At 51.8% G+C, this 19888-nt stretch overlaps 1 long non-coding RNA gene across 1 annotated transcript in view; it reads left to right on the top strand.

Moving 5' to 3' along the window:
• Window positions 1-19888, top strand: part of LOC103346318 (uncharacterized) — an 80874-nt gene that overhangs the window by 15648 nt on the left and 45338 nt on the right. Inside the window, exon 2 of the long non-coding RNA XR_011385756.1 lies at window positions 6369-6770. This is a non-coding gene — a long non-coding RNA (uncharacterized lncRNA). The remainder of the gene's footprint in view (window positions 1-6368; window positions 6771-19888) is intronic.

Genomic DNA, 19888 nt, shown 5'->3' with positions numbered 1-19888 from the left:
GAGTTCTGGGTGCCAGGGAGGCAGCTGAGCCTCGTGGGTCCTGGGTGCCACAGAAGGGGGCCGGCGGCAGGGTTCCTGGGTTCCAGGGTGGGGGCCGCACATCAGGTGTCCCGGGTGTCAGGGAAGGAGTTGGGGGTCCCGGGTGCAAGGGAGGGGTCATTGTCAGGGATCCCAGGTGCCAGGGAGGGACCATGCGTCGAGGGTCCTGAGTGTCAGGGAGGGGGCCTGGCATCAGGGATCCCAAGTGTCAGGGAAGGGGTCAGGATTCCTGGGTACCAGGGAAGAGGCTGGGAGTCGACGTTCCAGGTGCCAGGGAGGGCCCAGGCATCGAAGGTCCTGGGTGCCAGGGAGTGGGCTGGGCGACATGGGTCACAGGTGTCTAGGAGGAGGCCAGACGTCAGGGATCCCGGGGCCAGTAGGGAGCTGGGTGATGAGGGTCCGGGGTACCAGGGAAGGGGCTCGGTGTCGGGGGTCCAGTGTGCCGGGGGGTGAGTGTCAGCATTCCCGGGTCACAATAAGGGGGCCAGGTGTCAGGAGTCACAGGTGCCAGGGAGGAGGCCATTCCTCAGGGGTCCTTGGTGTCAAGAGGGGCCAGGCGTTGGGGATCCTGGAGCCCAGGAGGGAGCCAGGTGATAAGGGTCCCGGGTACCAGGAAAGGGGCCTGGCATCAGGGTCCCGGGTGCCAGGGAGGGGCTGGGCATCAGGGGTCCCTGGATGCGAGGGAGGGGCCGGGCATCGGGTGTTCCACGTGTCAGGGAAGGGGTCATTTGTCACAGGTACCAGGGAAGAGGCTGGGAGTCGATGTTCCGGGTGCCAGGGAGAGGGCTGGGCATGGGGTCCTGAGAGACAGGGAGGGGCTGGGCATCATGGTTCACAGGTGCCAGGGAGGGGGTTAGGGGTCCCAGGTGCCAGGGAGGGGTCGAGCATCAGGGGTCCGGGTGCCAGGGATGGGCGGGCTTCAGGGGTCTTGGGTGTCAAGGAGGGGTCCACGCGTCAGGGATCCTGGGGCCCAATAGGGAGCCGGGCGATGGGGGTCCCAGGTACCAGGGAAGGGGCTGGGAGTTGGGGTTCCAGTGTGCCTGGGGGGAGGCCGGGCGTCAGGGTTCCCGGGTGTCAAGGAGGGGGGCAGGTGTCAGGGGTCATGGGTGCCAGGGAGGGGGCCGGACATTGGGGGTAACGGCTGTCAGCGAAGGTTTCAGGTGTCACGGGGCCCAGAGGGAGCTGGGCGATGGGTTCCTGGGTACCAGAATGGGGCCAGGCGTCTGCGGTCCCACTGACAGGGAGGGGCCAGGCATCAGGGTTCACGGATGCCAGGGAGGGTGTCGGGGGTCTCGGGTGCCAGGATGGGTCGGGCTTTAGGTGTCCCGGATGCCAGGGAGGGGCCGGGCATCTAGGGTCTTGAGAGATAGGGAGGGGCCTGGCGTCAGGAGTCACAGGTGCCAGGGAGGGGGTTGGGGGTCCCAGGTGCCAGGGTGGGGTCGGGCTTCAAGGGTCCAGGTGCCAGGGAGGGCTGGGCATCGGGTGTCACAGGTGCCATGGAGGTGGCTGGACGTTGGGGTTCACGGGTTTCAAGGTGAGTTCCAGGCGTCATGGATTCCTGGGCCCAGGACTTAGCCAGGTGATTTCCGTCCAGGGTGCCAGGGAGGAGGCTGGGCATCTGGGTTCCTGGGTGTCAAGGAGGGGGGCAGGTGTCCGGGGTCACGGGTGCCAGGGAGGGGGCCGGGCATTGGGGGTCACGGATGCCAGGGAGGGGGTCGGGGGTCTCGGGTGCCAGGGAGGGGGCCGGACATTGGGGGTCACGAATACCAGGGAGTGGGTCGGGGGTCACGGGTGCCAGGGAGGGCCCGGACATCGGGGGTCACGGATGCCAGGGAGGGGGTCGGGGGTCTCGGGTGCCAGGGAGGGTTTGGGCTTCAGGGGTCCTGGGTGCCAGGGAAAGGGCTGGGCGTCACGGTTCCTGGATACAAGGGTGGAGGCCGGGTGTCATGGGTCCTGAATGAATGGGAGGGGCTGGACATTGGGTGTCCCGGGTGCAAGGGAGGGGCTGGGCGTCAGGGTCCCGGGAGCCAGGGAAGAGGCCGGGCATCGGCGTCTTGGGAGCCAGGGAGATCTTGGACATCGGGGGAAGAAGCCGGGTGTCTGGGGTCATGGGTGCTAGGGAAGGGGTTGGAGGTCCCAGGTAACAGGGAGGGGGCCGGGTGTCTGTGGTCCCGAATGACAGGGAGGGGCTGGGCGTCCGGGGACACAGCTGCCAGGGAGGGGGTCGGGGTCTTGGGTGCCAGGGAGGGGTCAGGCATTGAGGGTCCTGGGTGCTAGGGAGGGGACAGGCATCAAGGGTCCTGGGTGCTAGGGAGGAGATGGGTGTCGAGAGTCCTGGGTGCCAGGGAAGGGGCTGGGCATCAGGGGTCCCAGGTGCAAGGGAGGAGACTGAGCATTAGAGGTCCTGAGTGACAGGGAGGGGGCCAGGCGATGTGGGTACCAGGTGCCCAGGAGAGGCCTGGGCTCTGGAGTCCTGAGAGACAGTGAGGGGCTGGACGATGGGGGTCCTGGGTACTAGGGAAGTGGCTGGGCATTAGGGAAAGGGCCAGGCATTGGGGATCAGGGGTGCCAGGGAGGGGTTTGGGGGGTCCCGGGTGCAAGGTAGCGGTCAGGTGTCAGGGGTCCCGGGTGCCTTGGAGGAGGCCGGATGTCGGGGGTCAGGGGTTTCAAGGAGGGGTCCAGGCATCAGGGATCTCTGGGCCCATGAGGGAGCTGGGCAATTTGAGTCCTGGGTACCAGGGAAGGGGGTGGGCATCGGGGGTTCAGGGTGCCAGGGAGGAGGCTGGGCATCTGGGGTCCCATGTGACAGGGAGGGGACGGGAGTTGGGGGTCACAGGTGCCAGGGAGGGGGTTGGGGGTCCCAGGTGCCAGGGTGGGGTCAGGCGTCAAGTTTCCTGGGTTCCAGGGAGGGGCCGGGCGCGAGGGGTCCAGGGTGACAGGGAGGGGATGGGCATCAAGGGTCCTGTGTGCCAGGGAAGGGGCTTGACATCAGGGGTCCCAGCTGCAAGGGAGGAGACCGGCCCTCAGGGGTTCCAAGTGACAGTGAGGGTGCCGGGTGATGGGGGTTCCGGGTGCCCAGGAGGGGCCTGGGCTTCTGGGCTCCTGAGAGACAGTGAGGGGCCAGGCAATGGGGGTCCCAGGTACCAGGGAAGGGGCTGAATGTCAGGGAAGAGGCCAGGCATTGGGAATCAGGGGTGCCAGGGAGGGGGCCAGACGTCAGGGGTCTCGAATGGCAGAGAGGGCTTGGCGACAGGGTCACAAGTGCCAGGGAGGGTGTCCAGGGTCCCTGGTGCCTGGGAAGAGGGTGGGTGTCAACGTCCATGGTGCCAGGGATGGGACTGGACGTTGGGGTGCCAGGGAGGAGGCCGTTCGTCAGAGGTCCTTGGTGTCAAGAGGGGCCAGGCATTGGGGATCCTGGAGCCCAGGAGGGAGCCAGGAGATGGGGGACCCGGGTGCCAGGGAGGGGCCAGGCGTCAGGGTCCCAGGTGCCAGGGAGGAGCCGGGCATCATGGTTCACGGGTGCCAGGGAGTGGGTTGGGGGTATCGGGTGCCAGGAAGGGGTCGGGCATCAGGGGTCCGGGTGCCAGGGACGGCGGGGCTTTGGGGGTCACAGGTTTCAAGGAGGGGTCCACATGTCAGGGATCCTGGGCCCAATAGGGAGTCAGGCGATGGGGGTCCCGGGTACCAGGGAAGGGGCTGGGCATTGGGGGTCCAGTGTGCCTGGGGGGAGGCCGGGCATCAGGGTTCCCAGGTGTCAAGGAGGGGGGCAGGTGTCAGGGGTCATGGGTGCCAGGGAGGGGGCTGGGTGTCAATGTTAGGTTGCCAGGGATAGGGCTGGATGTCGGGGTCCCGGGTGCAGGGAAGGGGCCGGGTGTCGGGGGTCATGGGTTCCAGGGAGGGGGTCGGGGGTCTCGGGTGCCAGGGAGGTGCTGGGCGTTGGGGTACCAGGTGCAGAAAGGGGGCTGGTCATTGGGGGTCCTGGGTACCAGGGAAGGGTCCGGGCGGTGGGAATCCTGGGTGCCAAGAAAGCAACTGGGCCTCAGGGGTCCTGGGTGCCATGGAAGGGGCCAGGTGGCAGGGTCCCTGGGTGCCAGGAAGGGGGCCAGACATTGGGAGTCACGGGTGCCAGGGAGGGGGCTGAGCATCTGCGGTCCCAAGTGACAAGGAGGGGCAAGGCATTGGGGGTCCAAGGTGCCAGGGAGGGTTGGGTGTCAGGAGTCCTGGGTGCCAGGGAAGGGGCCGGCCTCAGTGGTTATGGGTGTCAAGGAGGGGGCCAGGCGTCAGGGATCCTGGGGCCCAGTTGGGAGCCGGGCGATGGGGGTCCCGGGTACCAGGGAAGGGGCTGGGCATTGGGGGTCCAGGGTGCCGGGGGAGGCTGAGTGTCAGGGTTCCTGGGTGAGAAGGAGGGGGCCAGGCTCCAGGGTTCATGGGTGCCATGGAGGCGGCCAGATGTCGGGGGGTCATGGGTGTTAGGGAGGAGGCCAGGCGTCAGGGGCCCTGGGTGAAAGGAGAGGCCAGGCATTGTGGATTCTGGGGCCCACTATGGAGCCGGGTGATGGGGGTCCATGGTGCCAAGGAAGGGACCGGGCATCAGGGGTCCCGGGTACCAGGGAGGGTTGGGTGTCAGGGGTCCCTGGTGCCAGGGAAGGGGTCAGAGGTTCCGGGTGCCAGGAAGGGGCCGGGCATTGAGGGTTCTGTGTGCCAGGGAGGGGGCCAGGCGTTGGGGGTCCTGGGTACCAGGGATGGAGTTGGAGGTTCCAGGTGCCATGGAAGGGGTTGAGTGTCTGGGGTCCCAGGTGACAGGGAGGGGCCGGGAGTCAGGGGTCACAGGTACTAGGGAAGGGGTTGGGGGTCTCGGGTGCCCGGGAGTATTTGGGCATCAGGGGTCCCGGGTGCCAGGGAGGGGCAGGGCATCAGGGAAGGGACTGGGCTCTGGGGATCCGAGGTGCCAGGGAGGGCCTGGACATCGGGGTCACGGGTACCAGGGAATGGGTCGGGGTTCTCGGGTGCCAGGGAGGGACCAGGCGTCGACAGTCCCAGGTGCCAGGGAAAGGCTGGGTGTCATGGGTCCCGGGTGTGCTGGTATGGCTGGTTGTCAATGGTCCCGGGTGCCAGGAGGTTGTTGGCTGTCCAGGGTGCCAGGGAGGTGTCAGGCATTGAGGTTTGGGTGCCAGAGAGGGGCCGGGCATCAGGGGTCCCAGTGACAGGGAAATGGTCAGGCATCTTCATTGCCAGGGAGGGGGCTGGGCGTCTGGGGTCCTGAGGGACAGGGAGGGGCCTGGCGTCATGGCCACGGGTGCCAGGGAGGGGGTTGGGGGTCCTGGGTGCCAGGGAGGGGTTGGGCGTCAGGGGTCTGGGTGCCAGGGACAGCCGGGCTTCAGGGATCACGGGTTTCAAGGAGGGGTCCACGTGTTAGGGATCCTGGGGCCCAATAGGGAGCCGGGTGATTTGGGTCCCGGGTACCAGGGAAGGGGCTGGGCATCTGGGGTCCAGGGTACCAGAAGTGGCTGGCTGTCGGGGGTCACGGGTGTCAGGGAGGGGCTGGGCATCTAGGGTCCCAAGTGACAGGGAGGGGCCAGGCATTGAGGGTTCTGGGTGCCAGGGAAAGGGCCGGGCGTCAAGGTCCTGGGTGCAAGGATGGAGGCCGATCGTCATGGATCCCAAGTGAAAGGGAGGGGTGGGACATCGGGTGTCCCGGGTGCAAGGGAGGTGCTGGGCTTCAGGGTCCCTGGTGCCAGGGAGGGTCGGGCGTCGAGGGTCCCGTTTGCCAGGGAAGAGCCCAGGCGTCGGGGCAGTGGGAGCCAGGGAGATCTTGGACGTCGGGAAGAGGTGGGGTGTCTGGGGTCATGGGTGCCAGGGAGGGGGTAGGAGGTCCCAGATAACAGGGAGGGGGACGGGTTCTGGGATCCCAAGTGACAGGGAGGGGTCGGGTGTTGGGAGTCATGGGTGCCAGGGAAGGGGTCGGGGGTCTCAGGTGCCAGGGAGGGGCTGGGCATCAGGGGTCATGGGTGCTAGGAAAGGGGCTGGGCGTCGGGGAAGGGGCCGGGCTCTGGGGATCCGGGGTGCCAGGGAGGGGGCCGGATGTCGGGGGTCATGGGTACCAGGGAACGGGTCGGGGTTCCTGGGTGCCAGGGAGGGACCAGGCGTCAACGGTCCCGGGTACCAGGGAAGAGGCTGGGTGTCGTGGGTCCCAGGTGTCCTGGTATGGCTGGGCGTCGGGGGTCCCGGGTGCCAGGGAAGGGGTCCGGGGTCCCAGGCAGCTTCCACTGGTTCCGCTTCCCCCTGTCGGGACCCCCGGGCCCACACACTCACCATGTCGCGGTCGTCAGCTCCCAGGTACCCGGTGACTCCCAGCTTGTGAAGGTGGAGAGCGCAGACCCCGACTTGGCTCTTTAGCTTCTCAGCAGCGCGGCCATCTCCTAGGACCTCGCTCTGCCTAGGAACTCTAACACCACTGTGACGTCAAGATCCCGCGTGATGACATCACCGTGGCTGATTGGACGGGGGCACCCACAGCGTCACAAAAGACTCAGCCAATCAGCATCCTCCAAGGCGTGGCTCCCTAACTGGTCTGTGCTTGGTGTGAATCAGGAGAGGTGGGAAGCGGCCCCCTGCCCTCCTCCTGGGCTCCTCTCCGCGTGGTGCACCTGACACCCGCTGGGGTCGCCCCGGGGTCTCCCCGTGCTTCTCACAGGCGGATCCTGGCTGCAGCTGGCGGTCACCTGCTTCAGGTGAGTTAAAATTCTGCTTCTTGGCTTAGGGGCTTTTGCTTTGTATTTCTGCTCATTTTTCTGTTGGGCCGTTTGTATCATGTTTTAATATTGATTTGAAGAATGCTTAAAGGCATCACATAATTGAAGCCTTTTTTTTCCCTCCTGTCAATATATGTTTTCTACTCTGCCTACTGACCTTTAATATCTTCTATTTGTTTCTTGCTGGTGCTTGGTAATCTAGTGGATTTTAAAGATATTGATCTTTCCTGAAAGCTCGTTCAATTCATGTATCAGTTTTTGTTTTTAAATGTTATGGATTCTCTCTAAATAAAGATCTCCAATATACTGAGATTTTATTGCTTAGAAATTGATCTTTACACCTTATTTTTTCCTTTTGTTCTTTTCCCCCTCCCCCGACTACTCCTCCAGTAAGAAGCTGGAGACAAAAAAAAAAAAAAAAAAATGTACCACAGCCTGGAATTAAGGATTCTTAGGTTCACTAACTCTATGCTAATGCAGACAAGTGCATATGTGAATTTCATATGCCTGACTTTTCAGTATAAATATATTAATTCTATTTGGAATAAATGCATATGGAATGAAAAAAGATGAAGTTGGAGACAGTGGAGTCAGCTGGTCTAGGTTTCTAAAGGGAGAAATCTGTCAATGATCCCGTATTAATTATGTTGTTTGTTGTAGGATCCTTTTAAACAACCTTGATCACAGTAGGGAAGCCACAGTTTATTTTTACTAAAAAGCCAGTAAGTTTTTTTTGATTACATGCTGATTTTTTTATTTATTTTTTATTTTTTGACATACAGAGTGGACAGTGAGAGAGAGAGACAGAGAGAAAGGTCTTCCTTTGCCATTGGTTCACCCTCCAGTGAATTTTTTAAATGCTTTTCAACATTCGATCTAAATGGTCATGTGATTTTCTTGAATTTTTCAACTACCTGGACAATCTACATGGCTTGTTCAAAATGTTACCACCTCTTGCATTTTTCTTCTATCTCACTTGTTATTCATTTTATTTTCATATGTATTTCATTTATTATAAAACTACTAAGGAGATATGCATGTGTTTTTAAAAGACAGGCTTACACTTAATTCATATTTCAAGTTCTGATCAATTTGCATTATAATCAATGTAATGCTGGCTTTCTAAAATATGTGAAAATATTCTGTGCTTATTTCTACCTTGGCATGTCTGGGAAATATAAGTGTGCCTGTTTTTTTTTCTTAAATGTTTGGAATATTTTGTATTTCTAAAACTTAAATTTTGTTTCTGTAACTTTTTATTGGTTGGTAGTCTTTAAATTGTGATTCAACTTGCTTAGTTTAATTTAGAGTTTTCCTATTTTATATTTGTTATATTGGATTTGGGAAATTTATATTTGTGCTGTGGGATGAAGGTTTTCTTTTTGCTTTCTGCTTCTCCATTTTGTGCTGTCCTTTGTCTTTCCTTCTTAGATTGCTTCTCCTTGTTTTCAGGTTGCTTTGACCTCCACCCTTAATCTTCACCATTCCCAAATCCCCTTATGGCTTGTCCCTGGATCCGTGGGTGTCAGGCACTCCCAGGCACTCTGGAGTTTCATTTTTTCTTTGCCATTACCACTTGCACTGCTTTGTTGTGTCCTCTTGGAATCCTAGAGGCATTTTCTTGGGAACCGGCACCATCTCCACCTTCCCCAGCCTTCGGCTTCTGCTTCTGCTTGCTCCCGGGGGCCTTTGTTGCCAACAGGACCCAGGAAGCTCCTGCTTTGCAGCTCCTGTGATTATTCTTGCTGATCTTGGTGATGTCCATGGCCATTTCTTTCCTGCTTCAGCAACTCCATCAGGACCTTGCCCACCAAGGCCTGCATCTGGTTTTACTCATGGACTAGGTTTTCCCAGGAGGTGGTGGGAACTATTGATTAGAAGGATTGTGCTTCAGAGGCCCATGACCCACTTCTTGGGCTTCTGAGCTGCGGTGCTTCATGTGGCCTCTTTTCTACTTGCATTGGAAAACATGATCCCTGTTGCTTGTTGGGACTGTGTCTGCTGCTTGACATCTAGGGAATCTGGTGTCTAGAGTAGAGGGAACTGGAAGGTTGATGTCTGGCCTGGGAGAAGCCTTTGACACCTGAGAACAGGTCAGGATAAGCCTAGGGTTACTCTCTGTAATCAACTCCCTCCCAGTAGGGTTTGAACCCAAGCTGGGGGCTGAGTTGGCCATCTGGGGCCCTTCCCTCCCTGAAGAACTGTTTCTGCTCTTCTCACTATTGTCTGAGCTCCAGGTCTTTGGTTTTGGGGTTCCCTGAGGAAGGGACTCTGGTCCACTGGCCCTTGGTTTTACCAAGCTTTTTGGTCACTGTGTCCTGGACAGGGGCACTCTGGAGTTTCATCACAGGGAATTTTCCCACAGCACCATCACCCCCCATGAAGACTGGCAGTAGGTGGCTGGGACTCACTTCATTTCTGGACAAGGGTATTCAGGGTAGCTTGTTCAGAAGGAAGGAAAATGGACTCCTGTTTGCCTGTTTGTCACCTGCATGGCTGTTGCCTACTATTTCTTGCCTCTGATACTCAGCTAGACTCCTTGTTGGTGCTGGCCCCAGGGACTGTCTTGGTGGGCAGTGGGCACTGCACCGCTTTTGATGGCAGGAGCCAAGGTCTGCACTGTCAGGATTGTGTCTCCATTCACACTCTTTGGGAAGCTCCTGGCCATGTTCTCTGAGGCCCAGGTGTTCTTCAGGAAGCTCCCAGCTTAGGCTTGCACAAGGGGTAGCATCTAGACCAGTTGGATTATGATAAGGGCCAGCAAAATCAGAGGTGTTTAATCACCTGGCTCAAAGACAACTCACTGCTCTCTGAGCTGCTTTGCCTCTTCTGTCAGGGTTCTGGGATCAGGGTCTTTCTTCTGGAAGTGTGGAAGTTGCTGTCCTTGTCACAGAAGACATGGCCCAGCTTCATGGCTGCAGGTGTTTCCCCTTCAATGTCCGCCTCCTCATCACTGCTCCTCTGAGTTCTTCCAAATCAGAATTCAGGTTGTAGGAACTTGGCCACACAGTTACAGAGTTCAATAAATAGCCCCATCAGAGCCCATGTGGAGTAGCAGCATGGAACCTGGACTCAACCACCTGGGTTTTCATTCTGCCTCTGTCATTTACTTGTTCCTTAGGTTACTTAATGAATCTCAGTTTTCTCATGTGTAAAATGGAGGCATTAAAAGCTGCAATTCCTAGGATAAATGTGAGAAATAAAGCAGCTAATCTTTCTAAAGTGCTTAAAATAAAGCATACAGGAAAATCTCAATAAGTTTTAGGATCACATTTACTTTACTTGCTGTGGAATGTATTAGTGACCATATATATTGAAATACCACCATTGGTGTTGGGATGGAGTGAGGGATGATGTAAGGTATGATAGGGAGAAATGGCTTCTGATCTTATATGACTTGCAGTTATTTGGGAGAAGTTAGGGCTGAAAAAATAACCAACATTGCCATTAGGTAAGTGACATTTGAAGGAGTGATAGTTTTAACATTTTTTAAGAAACTCAATACTTTGGGTTTTTAAAATAATTTTTAAACTTATAAAAGTTGAGTAAACTTCATGTATTTCACATATGCAGATTTAGGTGCATTGTGATACTTTCTACTCTACCCTCCCTTATCATTCCTTTCTTACTCTTTCTTTTAATTTGTGCAGTGACTTACTTTCAGTTTATTTTATAATCATAAGCTTAACCCCCCACTAACACAAGTAATAACAAGTCACATGTAACAAGCACTAAGAAGGAGAAACAAACAAAACACTGTTCTTCAAAGGTAGGGACAAGAGCTGTAAACAATAATCAAACCACAAAATGTCCATTTCACTCATATACATTAAATTTTTGTACTCTGTTAGTTACCACAGATCATGGGAAGCATTTTTTCTCATTGGGACTGGTTTATTTCACTAGGTATAATGGATTCCAGTTGCAACCATTTTGTTGCAAACAACAAAATTTCATTGTTTTTTATGGCTAAGTAGCATTCCATAGTTTATATGTACCACATTTTCTTCATCTAAACATTGGTTGATGGGCATCTGGCTTGATTCTGTATCTTAGCTACTGCAAATTGAGCTGCATTAAACATAGGGGTACAGATAAACTCTCTCATATGCTGCTTTCATTTTTTGGGTAAATTCCCAGAAGTGTGATGGCTGGGTCATATGGTAGATTTGTTTTCAGATTTCTGAGGTATCTTCATACTGTCTTCCACAATGGCGGTACCAGTTTACATTCCCAGCTTTTCCCTGATGTCCTCACTCACATTTATGGTTTATTGATTTTAATATAGTAGCTGTTCTAATTGTGATGAGGGAAAACTTCATTGTGGTTTTTGTTCTCATTTCCTTGATGGCTATTATCCTGGGTATTTTTCAGGTGTCTGTTGGCCATTTGAATTTCATCCTTTGAAAATTGCCTGATCGAGTCCTTTACCCATTTCTTAACTGGATTGTTCATTTTTTTTATGAGTTTCTTGAGCTCTTATAGGTTCTGGATATTAATCTCTTATCAGTTGCATAGTTTGCAATATTTTCTCCTGTTCTATTGGTTGCTTCTTCACTTTGCTGTTTCCTTTGCAGTACAGAAGATTCTTAGCCTGATGTAGTCCTATTTGTTTACTTTTGCTTTTATTGCCTGTGCTTCTGGGTCTTCTCAAAGAAGTCTTTGCCTATGCCAAAATTTCTGCAATGTTCCCTAGTAATTTGCTGGTATCAGATCATAGATTTAGATCCCTGATCCATTTGAGTTGATTTTTGTATAACGTATAAGATAGAGGTCTTGTTTCATACTTCTTCATGTGGAGATTCAATCATCTTGCAACACTTTGTTGAAGAGACTGTCCTGGGGGCTGGCACTGTGGCGTAGCTGGAAAAGCCAATGCCTATGTAGTAGGTGAAGCTAACACCTGCAGTGCCAGCATCCCATATGTGCACCAGTTTGTATCCCAGCTGTTCCACTTCTCATCCAGCTCTCTGCTATGGCCTGGGAGAGCAGTGGAGGATGGCCCAAGCCTTTGGGGCCCTGCACCCTTGTGGGAGTCCCAGAGGAAACTCCTGGCTCCTACCTTCAGATCAGAGCAGCTCTGGCCATTGCAGCCAATTGGGGAGTAAACCAGCAGATGGAAGACCTCTCTCTCTCTCTCCCCCCTCCCTCTCTCTCCCCCTCTCCCTCTCCCTCTCCCTCTCCCTCTCCCTCTCCTTCTCTTGTATGTAATGCTGAATTTCAAATAAATAAATCCTTTTTTAAAAAAGAAAGAGAGAGACTGGCCTTTCTTCAAGGATCAATTTTAGTTCCTTTGTCAAAGATTAGTTGGCTATAGAGGTGTGGATTGATTTCTGGGGTTTCTATTCTGTTCCCTTGGTTATATGTCTATTTTTGTGCCTGTACCAGGCTTGTTTTGAACATAAGTGCCTTGCAAGATAACTTGAAGTTTTTTATTGTGATACCTCTGGCTTTTTTTTTTTCTTGTTTACAATTGCTCTAGCTATCTGTGGTCTCTTGTACCTCCATATGAATTTTAGCATTGTTTCCTGTAGATCTGAGAAGAATATCTTTGGTACTTTGATTTGGACCACTTTGAGTTTTTTTTTTTTTTTGCTTATCTGTTTTTAGGATAACTTTGAATATGTAAATTGCTATGGATAGTATGGGCATTTTGATTATGTTAATCCTTCCGATCTAGGAGCGTGGAAGGTTCTTCCATTTTTTTGTGTCTTCTTTGATTTCTTGTTTTAATATATTGCAATTTTCATTGTAGAGAACTTTGACATCCTTGGTTAAATTTATTTCAAGGTATTGAAATATTTTGTAGCTATTGTGAATGATATTGATCTTACATGTTCTTTCTCTGCCATGGCATTTTTCTGTGTATACAAAGGGTATATTTGTGTGTTGATTTCATATCTTGCAACTTTACCAAACTCTCTTAAGAGTTTCAGCAGTCTCTTTTTTAAGATTTATTTATTTACTTTAAAGTCAGAGTACACAGAGAAGGAGAGGCAGAGAGAGAGAGAGGGGTAGTGAGAGAGAGAAAGGTCTTCCATCTGATAGTTCACTCCCCAGATGGCTGCAACAGCTAGAGCTGCACTAATGTGAAGCCAGGAGCCAGGAGTTTCTTCCGGTCTCCCACATGGGTGTAGGGGCCCAAGGGCTTGGGTCATCTTCTGCTGCTTTCCCAGGCCATAGCAGAGACCTGGATCAGAAGTGGAGCAGCTGGGACTAGAACTGGCACCCATATGGGATGCCAGCACTGCAGGTGGCGGCTTTACCTGCTATGCCACAGCACCAGCCCTGAGTTTCAGCAGTCTCTTGGTGGCATTTATTTTCAGCTACTTTCCACAGTGTCTCCCACAGTGGCGTTTATTTTCAGCTACTTGAAAAGTTAGATAGAGAAAGAGAAGAGAGAAGGGGAAACAGATCTTTTATTCTCTGGTTCACTTCCTAAATGTCTGCTACAGCCAGGGCTGGTCCTAGCCAAGGCTAGGAGCCAGGATGATGATCTTGGTCTCCCAAATGAGTGAAAGATGCACAAGTATTTGATATCATCTGCTGTATCCCAGGATTCATTAACAAGGAGCAGAATCAGAAATAGAGTAGCCAGGGGGCCGGCGCTGTGGCATAGCAGGTAAAGCCACCGCCTGCACTGCTGGAATCCCATATGTGTGCCAGTTTGAGACCTGGCTGCTTTACTTCTGATCCAGTTCTCTGCTGTAGCCTGGGAAAGCAGTGGAAGATGGCCCAAGTGCTTGGGCTCCCGCACCTGTGTGGGAAGACCTGGAGGAAGCTTCTGGCTCCTGGCTTCAGACTGGCCAGGCTCATCCATTGCAGCCATCTGGGGAGTGAACCATTGGATGGAAGAACTCTCTCTCTCTCTCTCTCTCTGCCTCTCTGTAGCTCTGCCTTTCAAATAATAAATAAATCTTTAAAAAAAGAGAGAAAAAGAGTAGCCAGGACTTCAGTCAGCACTCCAGTATTGGATACAGGTGTCTCTAGTAGTGTCCAGCTTGCTGTGCCACAAGGCCTGTGCCAGAATTCTTTTAACTCTATTTTCTCACAATTTTTTGAAGTATCCTCAGATACTTGTATATATGTGATAGCAAAAGCAGATATATATAGAAACATGTATATTAAGACACTAAGACAAAGAACAAGTCATTTCAATATACATCTTTCAAATTAAGAGTCAGAGAAAAATTTTATCCTCTAATCTAGACAGGTTGGGGTAAATAATAGTAAACCAAATCCTTCTATTCATCGGAAAACATATGCCTCTCTGAAGACTTACATATTTTTAAAAAAGTTATGAGGAATTAACATTTAATTTTACAATCTAAATCCTTTGATGGTATTCACAGGGACTGAAAAGACTGAGCCCTTGGATGGATGCTATAATTGCATAGGGACCTTTTGAGAGATGCAGTTAATTTTGAAAATGGCAAAGACATGAGCCCCTGGGGTGGGGTGGGGGTATAGGTTGAAGAAGGTTTCTCTGATGAACTGATAGGAGTATAGTTCCTTGCCTCATCCCTCTCCATCTTTATATCTGTGAAACCAACATCAAATTTACTGCTCCCACCACACCCACATAAAATGGCAGCAAATGCTTGGCAAACTCTATAGAAATTCTATTTCAAAAAGAGGGGAATGGAGAGCATAAAGAAGTGACTAGAAATTCAGACCTCAGCAAATGCTGGGTCTTTATTTTTTAAGACTTATTTGAAAAGCAGAGTTACAAAGGGAAGAACGGGGGTGGGGGAGAGAGATGTCTTCCATCTGCTAGTTCACTCCCAGAATTGCCGAAATGCCCAAGGCCCAGATCGGCCAGAGCCAAGATCCAGGAATTTCTTTCCAGTCTCGCATGTGGGTGCAGGGATCAAAGAACTTGGGCCATCCTCAGCACCTTTCACAGATGCATTGGCAGGGAGCAGGATCAGAAGTGGAGCAGCTGGGACATAAACCAGCACCCATAAGGGATGCCAGCACATCAGGCCATGGCCTAACCCACTGAGGCACAGTGCCAGGCCATGTTGGGCCTTTCTTGATGAAGATTCAGTAGGAGAGAAAAGCAAAGTAGAATCCAGGAGTATCAAAATATCAAAATCACTAAAACTAGAGTCCTGATTAGATTAATGTGAGGGTCATCTCTCCAAAGGCTGCCTCAAAGAAAAAGATAAAAATTATGTTTAGCTATTGAAAATAAGACAAAATTAAGTGAAGCTTTATGGATGTACTGGACAGAAAGAAAGATTAATATAAATTTGACTAGGAGCTGGCCCTGTGATGTAGCGGGTTAAGCTGCCACCTTCAGTGTCAGTATCCCATATTCGCACTGGTTCTAGTCTGGACTGTTCTGCTTCTGATACAGCTCTCTGATATGGCCTGGGAAAGCAGTAGAAGATGGCCCAAGTGTTTGAGTCCCTGTACCCATGTGGGAAGACCTGGAGGAAGCTTCTGGCTACTGGCTTGCAGCTCCAGCCGTTGCAGCCAGTTGGGGAGTGAACCAGTGGATGAAAGACCTCTCTCTCTCTCTGCCTCTCCTTCTCTCTCTGTGTAACTCTGACTTTCAAATAAATAAATAAATCTTTAAAATAATAAATAAAATATAAATTAGACTACATCAAAAAGTGAAAATATTATACCAGTATCAAGTCTAGACAGATACGTTCTTTATTTTTCCATAATGTTTTTGACTGTGACACCTCACAATTTAACAGGCACTTGAGACTGAGCAGCTGTGTCACCATGTAACAAGTAACCACCAGTTACAGTCACTCCTCAATTCCATGGTCACATTCCAGGCTGCACAGGTGCACGCCACCCTGCTTCTCCACCTTCACCCAAGTAATGTGTAGTTCTGAGTACAGGTCTCTGATCTACATGGCAAGGCAGTTTCACAGGGGCCAAGTGCTCCTGCCCGCCCCTGTGTAAGAGTGAGTGTGAGGTAAAGCAGTGTTGACCTACTTGCCACCCTCAGAATCGGGGCCCTGTATCTCTGCAGGAGCCTGGGCACAGTGGTCGTCTCACTTCCCACCGAGGCCCACATGGCCACCCTGTCCCTAACCGGCTGTCACAGCAGCACAGTGACCACCATATCTGCATGGCAGAGAGGCAGGAGCTAAGAGTTTGGGGTTCCCTTCTCTGTGAGTATCCTCCGTGCCCATGTCTCTGCCCTGTAATTTTGCTTCTTACTCCCTAAATGGTTTAATAGTGACTGGGGCAGGACAGAGGAGCAGGGAGCCTGTGGCTTGCAGAGACCCAACCTTGGCATGCACTGACATTCTAAACGGTCTGTTCATGTCCTCCAGGGGACACTTCTGGGACTTTGCTGATCTTCCATCTGATGGTCCACTCTCCAAACGGCCACGATGGCCAGGACTGGGCCACACTGAAGCCAGGAGCCAAGAACTCTATCCACTCTAATATATTAGGATATTTTATCATGAGAAGATAGGATTGCTTTCTGATCTCCTAGATAAGAATGATAATCAAAATGAAAGTATCTACAATGTCTCACTTTTTTTTTTTTGACAGGCAGAGTGGATAGTGAGAGAGAGACAGAGAAAGGTCTTCCTTTTGCCATTGGTTCATCCTCCAATGGCTGCCACAGCTGGCGTGCTGCGGCTGGCGCACCGCACTGATCCAAAGGCAGGAGCCAGGTGCTTCTCCTGGTTTCCCATGGGGTGCAGGGCCCAAGGACTTGGGCCATCCTCCACTGCACTCCCTGGCCACAGCAGAGAGCTGGCCTGGAAGAGGGGCAACCGGGAAAGAATCCGGCACCCCGACCGGGACTAGAACCCAGTGTGCCGGCGCCGCTAGGTGGAGGATTAGCCTATTGAGACGCAGCGCCGGCCTCATTTTGTTTTAAATATTTGTCAAATTGCATACTTAAGTATTTGTCAAATCGGTAGGTTTTTTTTTTGGGGGGGGGGACAGGCAGAGTTAGACAGTGAGAGAGAGAGACAGAGAGAAAGATCTTCCTTCCATTGGTTTACCCCCGAAATGGCCCCTACATCTGGCACCCTGTGCCGATCCAAAGCCAGGAGCCAGGTGCTTCCTCCTGGTCTCCTATGCGAGTGCAGGCCCAAGCACTTGGGCCATCCTCCACTGCACTCCCGGGCCACAGCAGAGAGCTGGACTGGAAGAGGAGCAACCGGGATAGAATCCGGTGCCCCAACTGGGACTAGAAATGGGGTGCTGGTGCCGTAGGCAGAGGATTAGCCTAGTGAGCTGTGGCACCAGCCGAATTGGTAGTTTTTTAAACAGATGCAATATCGTTTGTATACACAACTCTAAAAGCTCTCCCACTCTTCTTCCTTGTATTTTTTCTTTAGTTTTTGAGATAACATTTTAAATACACTTTACAGTAAAAAAAAGTCTTAATACTCACCAAAGAAAAGTTTAACAAATAAAATGCAAAAAGACCCTAGTTTAGTGGGAATATAGTGAATGGCTATAAACAATATTTTTAAATGAAGACATTAAATGAGAAACTAATATGTGTCCTAATTCCTTTACAAAAAGTCTCATGGGAAATCTTTCATTATTTACCAAATATCAGTGCAAAAACATCTATTTATATGATCTCTAAACAAATGGATTGTGTGTAATAAAGTAGAACTTTTCTCAAGTTTTCTTGACAGTCTCACATAAAAACTGTTTAATAAATGTAAACAACTTCAACCTCCTTGTAAATTTTAGAAATCGTTAGGCAGTCTACACTGTTTCTAGTTAATAATTCCACATACTAAAACTACTGGGGCATTTCCTAGAAAGCTACGCAGAAAGGCCAGGTCCTGGAACTGAGACCCTGTTTCCTGCATGGGAAGAAAGGAGAACTGAGGACCCCATAGACGACAGCTCCTCACTTGCAGTGCATAAAGCCCACACACAGCACTGCTGCTCCCTAGTGACCACTCTGTCCACACTGCACAATCGGGGAGATGCGGGGCTGCTGCCACTCAGCTCCCCACAGATGGCTCTGGGGCCCAGACTTCTCTGCTAACAGGGAAGGGGCAGGGTGCCTGGGTCCTGGGTGCCAGTCCAGGCCCCACCCTGTAGACCACAGGGAACCCAGGGAAGTGCTATGCTGACAGTGAGATGGGGCCCAACGTTCCAGAGACGCCCTCTGGGAGCCCGCGTCCTGCCATCAGGTACCACCAGCTTCCCCTTCCCCCACTCTGGACACCTGGCCACACACACTCACCATTCCCGGGCATCCAAGATGGGCTGTGTTGTGGTGGACAAGGTCAGAGAACAGCGGATGCCACACAGGGCCTCGAGTCTCCCAGCGGCAGAGACCCCTCCTTGGACCTCTCTCCTCCAGGAATTTGGAACTCTGTGGTGTCACAATCCAGTGTGATTATGTGGCAGTGACGTCACTGCCTGATTGGACAGCTCACATAGCCGTCAGCACACAGGACTCAGAAGACGCAACAAATCAGCATCGTTTACAGCAGGGACGGGAACTCCAGGCCACTCCAGATAGGTAGAGAGGTGAGGTCTGGGTTCAGGGGCCAAGGGCCTCCTCCAGGGCTGCACCCTTTCACCAGCAGGATCCTGACACCTGCTGGGACCCTCCTGCCTCCCCATGGGTCTTCCTGGGAGAATCCCATCTGGAGGCTGCAGTAACCTGCTTAGGTGAGTTAGAGAGTAATGGCTATTTATTGGCTTTGGTCTTTTTCATTTTCTTCATATTGCTGACTCATTTCTCTGTGGGGTTTTTAATATTGAGAATATTTACAGATATTACAAAGTCAATCCTTTTTTCATCTCTCCTAGATAGTTGTTTTCTAGTCTGCCTCTTGACCTTTAATATTATTTTCTGTATGTTTCTTGCTGGTACTTAGTAATTAGTGGATTTTATGCATTAATCTTTCCAGTAATATTGTTAAATTTATGTATCAGTTGTATTTATTATTAGATTTTATGAATTATCTAGGTGCTTAAGTGTCATCCTATATAATTCTTTGTGTGTGTGTGTATATATATATATATATATATACAATTTCATTCGTTATAAATTAAACTTCACACATTTTTTGCCATTTTATTTCCCTGACTACCCTTACAATAGAAAGTTGAAAAGAAAGAGTGGTGGCATCTGGGTGTAGGCTTATGTCCTGGGAAAAGCTTTCAATGATTCTGTATTAGTTGTGTTGGTTTTTGTAGGTTTCTTTTAATCTTGATCAGACTGAAGAAGTTACTTTCTGTTTGTTTTCACTGATATAAGGTTTTTTTCATTAGATGCTGAGTTTTATTAAATATTTTCAACATGTAATCTAAACAATCACGTGATTGTCTTTTTGCATTTTTCACCTATTTGGATGGCTTTTTTGGGAATCTTGACAACTCTTGTATTTTTTATTATCTCTTGCTTGTACTTGACCTATTATGTTTTCCTATATAATTTCATTTATCATAATAATACTTTGCCGCCTGGTGAGTCGTGGGCTGGCTGTTGTGGTTCTCCAGGACCAGGAGGCCAGGGCGGGGTCCCAGCCTGGCTCCCCGCGACCCCTTGCGGTCGGGGCAGGGCAGGCTCTCCAGGTGCGCATGGCCTCGCCAGGCAGTGGCCGAGACCGGGACGCGCTTTGTGATGGCCTCGTCTGCCACTTGCCAGCATCGGCTCCAAGGCCAAGAAGTGCGTGGTGCTGCCCACGGTGGAGCAGAACCTAGAGGACGTGCGTGGGGCACTGGCCCAAGACCCTGTCTTCACTGCGCTGGCCCAGGAAGGTAGGGGGCTTGGGCTGGGGCAGGGCAGGGGTTGGACTTGAGGCCCCAGGAGCGGCATCTGGGCAGGACCTTGGGTCCCATGCTGCATGGGCCTGGGGCCGAGGAAGGCATTGGTGCCATTAATGGAGGGGGAGCATGCCACGGGACAGGGGCCATGGTGGTTGCAGCGGTCTCCGACCTGGCCTGGGGTGGAGCTGAGAAGTGGGGTGCACGAGGACAGGGTTCCGCATGCAGGATCGGCGTGGACTCTGTGGTCTCCGTGAGGTGCTCAGCTGTACTGAGCCCTGGGCCCAGATGGACCCAGAGTGCCGGCCCCGCCCTCCCTGGACGTGCCCCGTGGACCGAGGCCTGAGGATTCTATGGGAACC

The sequence above is a fragment of the Oryctolagus cuniculus genome (assembly GCF_964237555.1).
Source record: "Oryctolagus cuniculus chromosome 17 unlocalized genomic scaffold, mOryCun1.1 SUPER_17_unloc_1, whole genome shotgun sequence".
Taxonomy (NCBI): domain Eukaryota; kingdom Metazoa; phylum Chordata; class Mammalia; order Lagomorpha; family Leporidae; genus Oryctolagus; species Oryctolagus cuniculus.
This window is presented reverse-complemented; position numbering and strand designations above follow the sequence as displayed.